The sequence below is a fragment of the Lepidochelys kempii genome, chromosome 1, assembly GCF_965140285.1.
Source record: "Lepidochelys kempii isolate rLepKem1 chromosome 1, rLepKem1.hap1, whole genome shotgun sequence".
In the NCBI taxonomy this organism is placed as follows: domain Eukaryota; kingdom Metazoa; phylum Chordata; order Testudines; family Cheloniidae; genus Lepidochelys; species Lepidochelys kempii.
The window spans coordinates 12,527,443-12,536,260 of record NC_136380.1 but is presented as its reverse complement, the minus strand read 5'-3'; positions in this window follow the sequence as shown (position 1 = coordinate 12,536,260).

Sequence of the window (8,818 nt, the reverse complement as noted above, 5' to 3'; positions counted from 1 at the left end):
GGAGCTGAGTCGGGCCCAGATCGAGGGAAGATAGACAGAGCTAAGATGGGAGGCAGTGATGGACCTCGGTTGTTACCAGCTGCCCTCACTGTGGAGGAGGTGTCTGTTTATTCTCAATGAGCCAGATAAAGGTGAATGTCACTGTCAGGCGGCAGGGAAAAATCCCGTCCAAACTTCAGATGTGATGCTCAATTTAATCCTGTTCCAGAAACACTATAGGTAACATTTGATCCAGAATATACCCCCAAATGCTACTGGTTTTAACGCAGTTGTCTAGTTAATTTCCTACAGCGAAGGCTATAATAATTCCTTGCACTTGTATAGCCCCTTTCATGGGAGGTTTTCAAAGCATTTTGCCAACCTGGATGGAGCCTCCACATCCCTGTGAGGGGTGGAAAGTACTAATCACAAACGAGAGATCCTGATTCACAAGTGGCTGAATAATCACGAGATGAGTCAGCAACAGAAAATGACCTCGTCAAAGGCCAATAACAGTGACTGTTGGACCACTGTCAACCAATCAGATTACACAGGAAAATTACTCGCCTGGGCTTGTATCTGACTCTTATTCTTCATCTCTGGTGAAGAATAATTTTCCTCTGGATCTGCCCTTGACAACAGGCATATATGATTTTTTTTTTTTTGTAGTTTCCAAAAACATTCAGAACCTACATAACAATACATAGCTGGGACCTGGTTCTCCACTGCCTTGGAGCTTTGTAGTCACTTTCACTTGTGCAAAGTCAGTGTAAAACTAGGGGTGAGAGTGGAGAATTCTGATTGGTAACTGTGGCAAAGTACTTTGTTCTCCTCAGCGGACTCAGTCCTTTTTGCCTTGGAGTCACTGGCTTAGGCAAGACAAATCCTTACAGGTAGCACAGGGTCCAGTTATTCCTTTCCCTGATTAGTCCCTTGTGTTTGTTTTCTTTCCCTTCCCTCTGGGGCAGGGGAGTGTAGCCTCCCTTCCTTGAAGGGTTCGGTGTCTTGCTGCCCTTAGCTTACTGGCAGCTTCTCTCCTCCCGCTCTCCTTCCAGCCAGGGAGGGTTTAAAGAGGTCTCCAGGGGTTGGAGCCAACTGAACCTAATTAGCTCCCTAGCAACCCCTTTTCCAGCTGAACCTTATTTCCCCCTTGTTATATCCTCAGTGGAGGGGGAGGAGCCTTTTAATCTCCTGGGACTAATTACTACCCCTCCCTTTTTTGTAGCTGTTTGTCCTGGGTTTACCACATAACATTTTACACAGGGGCTGCACATGTCTTACAGACTAGGTATGTGACAAAAGAATTTGGCCCACTGACTTCCTGTTTCAGTGGTTAGCAGAATGTAAATCTCTTACTCAGTGGAGTTACTCCATATTTACACTGGTTAAAAGAGAGGAGAATCAGGTCTCTGTTGATCTTGGAGGTAAATACTGATACTCCTCTTAACCAGCAATAAGAAATATAACTGGGCTTTCTCACATGGCAGTTGTTGCCAAGACCGGTTTTAAGGTCCCTGCTGGTTGTCCTTTTGACTTGAATTGTAAATGGTGTGTAGTAGCGACAGAAAGGTTGACTGTGGAAAAAGTAGCTTTCCCAATCTCCTCAGTGCACAGTCGGCCGATGAGAGTTGATTCGGATAGAATGCTTCTTGCTGTTTCGTTGGCTGCATGTGTTGTCTCCTGACAGCCTGCTGAGGAGTTTGGGGGACGAGGGAGTGAGTCTGGTGGAATAGTTCAGAACATTGTCCCTTGCTGTGCTGTTCTGTTAAGCTCTTGTTAAATCCAAGTTGTTTTTCTGATTTATTTGCAGGTTTTTAGGCTGAGATTTTCAAAATCAGATGCCTGGAGTCCGGCTCCTGTGCTCTTATTTAGACCCCTTGATATGTGGCCAGATTTTAAAATGGGCTGAGCAGCCAGTAGCGCCAATTAACTGCCGCGGAAGTGGCTGGGGCGCTGGGCGGGTTAGAGTGTCCACACTGCAGCGGTGTCCCAGCCTGGCTAGGTGGGCTCCCGCTGCCGCTGCCCAAGCAAGCAGGCTAAAAATAGCAGTGCGGCCGGGCAGCACAGACGGAGGCGCAGGGTAGCCACCTGAGCTCAGACCCCGGGGGTCCGGCGGTCCTGGACTCAGGCAGCTACCCCAGCCGTTGCTGGAGCCGCAGCATGCATGCTGCTATTTTTAGCTCGCTAGCTCCAACCTGCTTCCAGCTGTGGTGGAGACGTACCCTCTGAAAAATCAGGCCGTGGTATATAGGTTCCTCAGTCCTTATTTAGGCACCTGTTTTGGAACATCTGGACTTAAAACCCACTAGAAAAGTGGGGGATTTGTTTTTGTGCATTTGCCCGGGCCTCGCACCAGGCAGATCGCTCTCTTGCTGCCCTCACTTACTAAAGTAAGACAGCAGCCAACGAGCTAGTTGTGTCCAAAAAGCCCTGACGCCTGCATTACACAAAAGCTATGACAGGAGGTTGGAGTCTCACAGCTCTGCACTCACCCAGGAATACTGAGGAGCTGTGACAAGCTGCCAGTACCTTAACAGGGGGCTCCCACAGATGTTTTCTTCCTTGGCCTATGAGAAACCCTGTATCTCCAGTATGCGTGTATTCGCAGAGGGGATGAAGAACAAGAGACTCCATTCATCTGTTGTTCTGTTTAACCAATTCTCTCCCTCCCTCCCCCCCAACCACATCAGTAAAGGGAGGTAGATAGCACCGCCTGGAAAATGCATTTCTGTTAAGTTCCAGATGCTGGATTTGTTCCTAGTTTGGGCCTGAGGAATACAGAGGGCATTGGTCCAACAGCAGAGCATTTGGCTTGTGTGATTTGACACACGTTTGGGATTGAACTGACAGTGGCACTGACTGTCCTTTTTTATTCCTCATTATCTTGGTTTTTCCAGCTCCATGACTTGAGTCCCCATATTCTACCAGGTGAGCATTTGCTTTTGAGTTTGAGCTGACTCTGAGTTGGAACCATCCCACCTGCTGCTTAATTACCCCACTTTTAGTTCTATTAGGAGAAAAGCCAATGTCCCAGTTCTAAAATCTGAGTTCTGCTTTCATGGGGGAAAGGATCCGAACACTATGTTAGATGTAGATTAAGTAGAGAGGATAGAGTTGACCCTCTCAGGGATGGCTCTTGTGAGGAGGGGTTGGGAAAGAGGTGCTGTTTGCTTCCCTGCATCCATGTCTTTCAAGTCTAAGCCCTACCTGTGGATCCACACAATAGCATTTTAGGGGTTAGTGGAGTAATAGGGTGAAATTCTGGCTCCATTGAAAGTAACAGCAAAACCCATATTGGCTTAGCAGGGCAAAGATTTCACCCAGAACGGTTTAGAACTGTGCCATAACCTGTTGTGTGTGTTGGGGCTAGACTATCGTGCATCATTCCTGATTATACCCTGGTTTTTCACCAGTCTATAACTGGGCCCCACCATTCTGCTGTGTTGGAGCCAACCTGGTGCTGGAAACATCTTGTCTCATTGCAAATGACCCCCATTCTCCAGCACTTACTTTATAAAGAGAGTCAGTCCCCTCAGTTTTAAAATCCAAGCCCTGGTTTAATCAGTTCAGGCGCGTAGCAGTAGATTTAGCATGGAGGTGACGCACTCAGGGATGAATGAAGGTGGACCAAGAAGTAGTGCTTTATACAGAGCACCCATATAGCTACCATGCTGTGCCCCACCAGGGGGAGCTATACAGAGATGGGGCAGGGGAATGGAATAATTGTTTATATCTGGGCCCCAACTTTCTACCTTCTGTCCTCATTAGCCTGCTTTTTCACACCTTTGTAACTGGGGCCCTGTATGCTGATTAGTCGGCTGGATGCAGGGGAGTCAGAAGCTATGGGGTGTATCATCAATACAGAAGACCACCAGGAAGCCACCCAGCAGAAAGAAGGCAGCAATACACCTAGCAGGAACACAACGAGGCAAGGGGACCTGGCTTCGAAGACCAGCATATTTATGAGCCTGCAGTGGGCTGGTGGAAAAGGCCCTGTTCCTGCACAGGCTCTGTGTGCTAGTGGCCTCTGGCCCAAACCTCTGGTTTATTTAAAGGAAAGACAGACATGCCAACTCTCAAATAGATCACGAAAGACACATTTGTGAGGAAAATGAAGCCTCGCTCATGATCTTGCGATTCAACTCTCAAATGTCAGGATTTTTAAATTTTTTTCCAGCCCTGGCACAAATGTGTTTCCAGTCAGACAGGAATTACCCCACCCTAAACAAAGGAATGTGGTTTCTCCACCAGGCAGGTAATTCCAAAGTAGCACTCTGAAACTTGAAAGACAATGAAAATTCATTTGCGTATTAGAAAGAAGGCTCTCCAGCTAACCAGTTTTTCAGAGTAACAGCCGTGTTAGTCTGTATTCGCAAAAAGAAAAGGAGTACTTGTGGCACCTTAGAGACTAACCAATTTATTTGAGCATGAGCTTTCGTGAGCTACAGCTCACTTCATCGGATGCATGCCGTGGAAACTGCAGCAGACTTTATTTATACACAGAGAATATGAAAAAATACCTCCTTCCACCCCACTGTCCTGCTGGTAATAGCTTATCTAAAGTGATCATCAGGTGGGCCATTTCCAGCACAAATCCAGGTTTTCTCACCCTCCATCCCCCCACAAATTCACTCTCCTGCTGGTGATAGCCCATCCAAAGTGACAACTCTTTACACAATGTGCATGATAATAAAGTTGGGCCATTTCCTGCACAAATCCAGGTTCTCTCACCCCCTCAGCCCCCTCCCAAAAACCACACACACAAACTCACTATCCTGGGGCAAGAGACCGTGTGGCTACAACCCAGCAGGGAAGAGAAACTTCATCTGAGAGAGAAGGGGGAGGGCCTACCCTCAAATGAGCAGTTGAATAAACTGAAAAGAAAAGGAAAAAAACAAAAAACCCAGACATTTGAGAATTCTAAAAGTGTGGCTTAATTTTACTTAGAAATCCTGTCATCTGCCCCAGCGCTTCAGCTGCCACCCTGGGAAATGGAGGGTGAAGAACCTTAAGAGGAACAGAGGTGAGGCTGGGAGGGCTACAGGGAGGCTGAAGTGAGTAGGGTGGGGGCTGATGGGGTGAGTGATGGGAGGGTGAACTAAGGCTGGTGGAGGTCAATGGGGTAGGGGGGCTGAACTGAGGGGAGTGGGGTGGGGAGAGAACTGGTGGGGGATTGGGGGACAGGATTAATCGCTGGGCAGGAGATGGGCAGATGTGGGGGTGAGAGCTCCTGCAGCAGGGGCCAGAAATCACCTTAGACAGTACCTGTGGAAGAGTGGGCAACTCTATTGTCACATCCACACACCCTGGGGACTGGCAAGGAGAGTTCAGACATCAAGAGATGGACCTAAAAAACACAATCTAATCTTTTTTCAAAAAAGAAAGTCATGATTTTTGGGCCAATCTCATGATTTTGGGGGGTCTGACTCATGATTTGTGATCTCTTGAAGTTGGCAATACTGGAAAGATGGAGCAGACATCATGGAGTGTGGCAGGAAGAGCACATGCTGCAGGATGGAGGTGTTTGGAGGAGGCACTAGGCAGGCCATTCGTCCAGTTTTAAGCTGGGACAGTTCTGCTTTTCTACGGTGTGCCCCCTGTCATAGATGTGATTTTGTCTGGCATTGGATGGGGGATGCCATGTTGAAGAGTGCGCCACTCCAGACTCCACCCTCGCTGGCATGACCTCACTGCTTTTCAAATTGATGTCCTCTGGGCAGCACAGGTCACGTCAGCAGGAGTGGGGTCATGCAGGTCCGGGCGGGGCAGCCCATGCCTGCAGGCCCATACCATTCCCAGGAGCACTGCAAGGTCCAGTAGTCTGGGGATGCATGAGCGGCCACCCTAGGAGGCTGTAGGAAGTCAGTCTGTGTGTGCGTGGCTGGAATAGCTTGGTAAATAGTTGCTGTAACAAAGAGCCATTTAGTTTAACAACCGTGGAGTCCTCCCCTGTTGTTACCTAGAACGGGGCACATAAAGTAAGTGACACCATGGTTCCTCCACCCCCTGCTGACTGTGCTGAATGCATGGGGCACTCCTGGCTGAATCCCTCCTCGGGTTGTGGGAGGGGGCACGCTGCAGCCTTGTAAGGGCTCTTCCTGCTGCAGCATATACTTCCCCCAACAGCTCCAGTGTGGCTGGGTCTGCCAGGCCTCTCCCAGGGTCTGTCGCTGCCCACCGCCCACAGGGCTCCAAGCCAATTCCTGCCCCACAGCAACCGCCATTGTCAGTACAAACCAGGCCCAGACACGGAGCTTTTGAATCTGTCAGTGCACAGTAGTGCCAGCAGAGGGCAGCGCTGGTGCAAGAGTAGGTCAGCCAGTGACACCGCAGCCTCAGGGTTTGCACCTCGAGGTACAAAGGGGGCCAGATCAGCGGTTCAGACTCTGCCCGAGTGAGGCCCCTGGCCACTCTGAACTGAGGCTCACCGCAGGAACGTTGCGGGACCGGTGGGGAGACTGCTGCTGCTGCTGTTCCTATTGCACCTGCTGACAGAGAGAGCAGATGGGTCTGCAGCGCTGTCAGGGGCCTGGCTCGCTCCAGACTGCCCTGAGCACTAAGTGTGCCCCTGTACAATGACATTAGAAGACTGGCCTGGAGGAGGCTGCCAGGGACCCCGCTCTGAACAAGTGCCTTTGTCCCTTCTCCGTCAGCAAAGGCATCTTAGGGGACATTTATTTTCAGTGCTCCCACCACGGATGTGCACACACTTCTCACTGGCCGTGACTGTTTGGGCCTTGTGAGGGATGGAGCCTCCAGAGGAGGATTAGGAAGCCTGAGTTCCCCCTCGTGTAGGGGGCTGAGAAGGTGCCCAATGCCCCAGCCCCATTCCTCCTCTGGAGCGGGAGAGCTCTCCCCTATAGCCCAACTGGGCTGGAAAGGGGTGAGGCATTTAAACCCTCTTGGCCAGCCTCTTCCAGCAGGAGTGTGGTTAGGGACAGCTGCTCCCTTCAATTTCCTCCTTTCCCACTGTCCACAAAGGCTGGCCAGTCTGCTGTAGGAGTTTAGTGCCTGATCCCAGCAGCCCCCCCATCCTCTCCCCTTCTAGCCAGAGGAGCTTTCTAAAGCCTTAGTCTCTGTCCCACCTGCCCCCCAGTGCATGCACACGGCTCCCCACTGACCCTCTGCTGTCATCAGGCCCTTCCAGCTTCCATTCTGCAGGCTCTAGAGTTGCTGAGTTTCCCTTTCGCTCACCCCTCTCAGCCCTTTATAGAAGATACCTGACCCCTTCTCAACTGGGTCTGAAATAGGAAACAGAGTTGGCAGGCCCCAGGCCCTTCAAGGCACAGGCCACCGTTATTCAATGCACAAGGGGGCTGAATTAAGATTTCACAGACAACCTTAATTCTGGTGTCTCCTAACGTTTTGAGTGCTTGACTTTGCAACCTGAATCATGTTCTTCAAATGTAATTAATGTTTGTAGTACACAGTACACAAACTCCTTGGAATAGCAGATTCAAACCTCAGTGCATTTGATTCTACCCTTCATCCTCAGTAAAATGCATAGAACTCACTTTGTTTATGCAGAGCCTTTCAGATGACTGGTTTCAGAGTAGCAGCCATGTTAGTCTGTATTTGCAAAAAGAAAAGGAGTATTTGTGGCACCTTAGAGACTACCCAATTTATTTGAGCATAAGGTTTCGTGAGCTACAGCTCACTTCATCGGATGCATCTGATGAAGTGAGCTGTAGCTCACGAAAGCTTATGCTCAAATAAATTTTTTAGTCTCTAAGGTGCCACAAGTACTCCTTTTCTTTTTTCAGATGACAGTTTACAAACCAAAGCTGTGTGCGCTCTGCACAGATGATATAGAAAGTACCATTGGATCTTCAAGTGCAGGACATTGTGTATGGCCTCAGGGCTTGTATACACTTTAAACCCCTATAGCAGCACAGCTATCAGTGCTGACAGGAGGGGTTCTCCCATTCTTGTAGTTAATCATAGAATATCAGGCTTGGAAGGGACCTCAGGAGGTCATCTAGTCCAACTCCCTGCTCAAAGCAGGACCAATCCCCAATTTTTGCCCCAGATCCCTAAATGGCCCCCTCAAGGATTGAACTAACAACTCTGGGTTTAGCAGGCCAATGCTCAACCCACTGAGCTATCCCTCCCCTGCCCTCCCAATCCACCTCACCAAGAGGCAGTAGTGAGGTGGATGGAAGAATTCTTCCATCTACCAACATTCCATCAACCAACACTGTCTACACTGGGGGTTAGATCAGCTCTACCACATTGCTTAAGGGTGTGGATTTTTCGCACTCCTGAGCAACGTAGCTGGGTCAGCCTAACTGTTTAGTATAGACCAGGCCTTAGGCAAAATTCCGCCTTAGCAAGGGTGTGCAGCACCAGGTGTGTCCGTTTGCTGATCCTCCACCCTAGAGGTGACTGGGTGAAGGGAGTCCTGTAGGTATACAGGTTTCAGAGTAGCAGCCGTGTTAGTCTGTATCCGCAAAAAGAAAAGGAGGACTTGTGGCACCTTAGAGACTAACATGCTCAAATAAATTTATTAGTCTCTAAGGTGCCACAAGTCCTCCTTTTCTTTCTGTAGGTATACAGTTTGTGAAATGCTTTGGACCGGTCAGCCTGAAAGATTTGGTATAAATTTGATGTCCCAGCAATTACCCAGCCTGTCAACATGGGGTTAGTTGAACTAAACCTATACAAGCAGTGCCACCCAAATAATCCTTTTTTATTTCTTACATAGCGTGAGTGCATTGAACGGAGAATGTACCAGTGGCTGCCCTGGGTACAATGTTAAATCATCCTCAGCTCCTGTATTACAGCGATGGGCGCTATAGAACAACATGAGACAGAACAGGAATGATAGGATTGCCCAAAG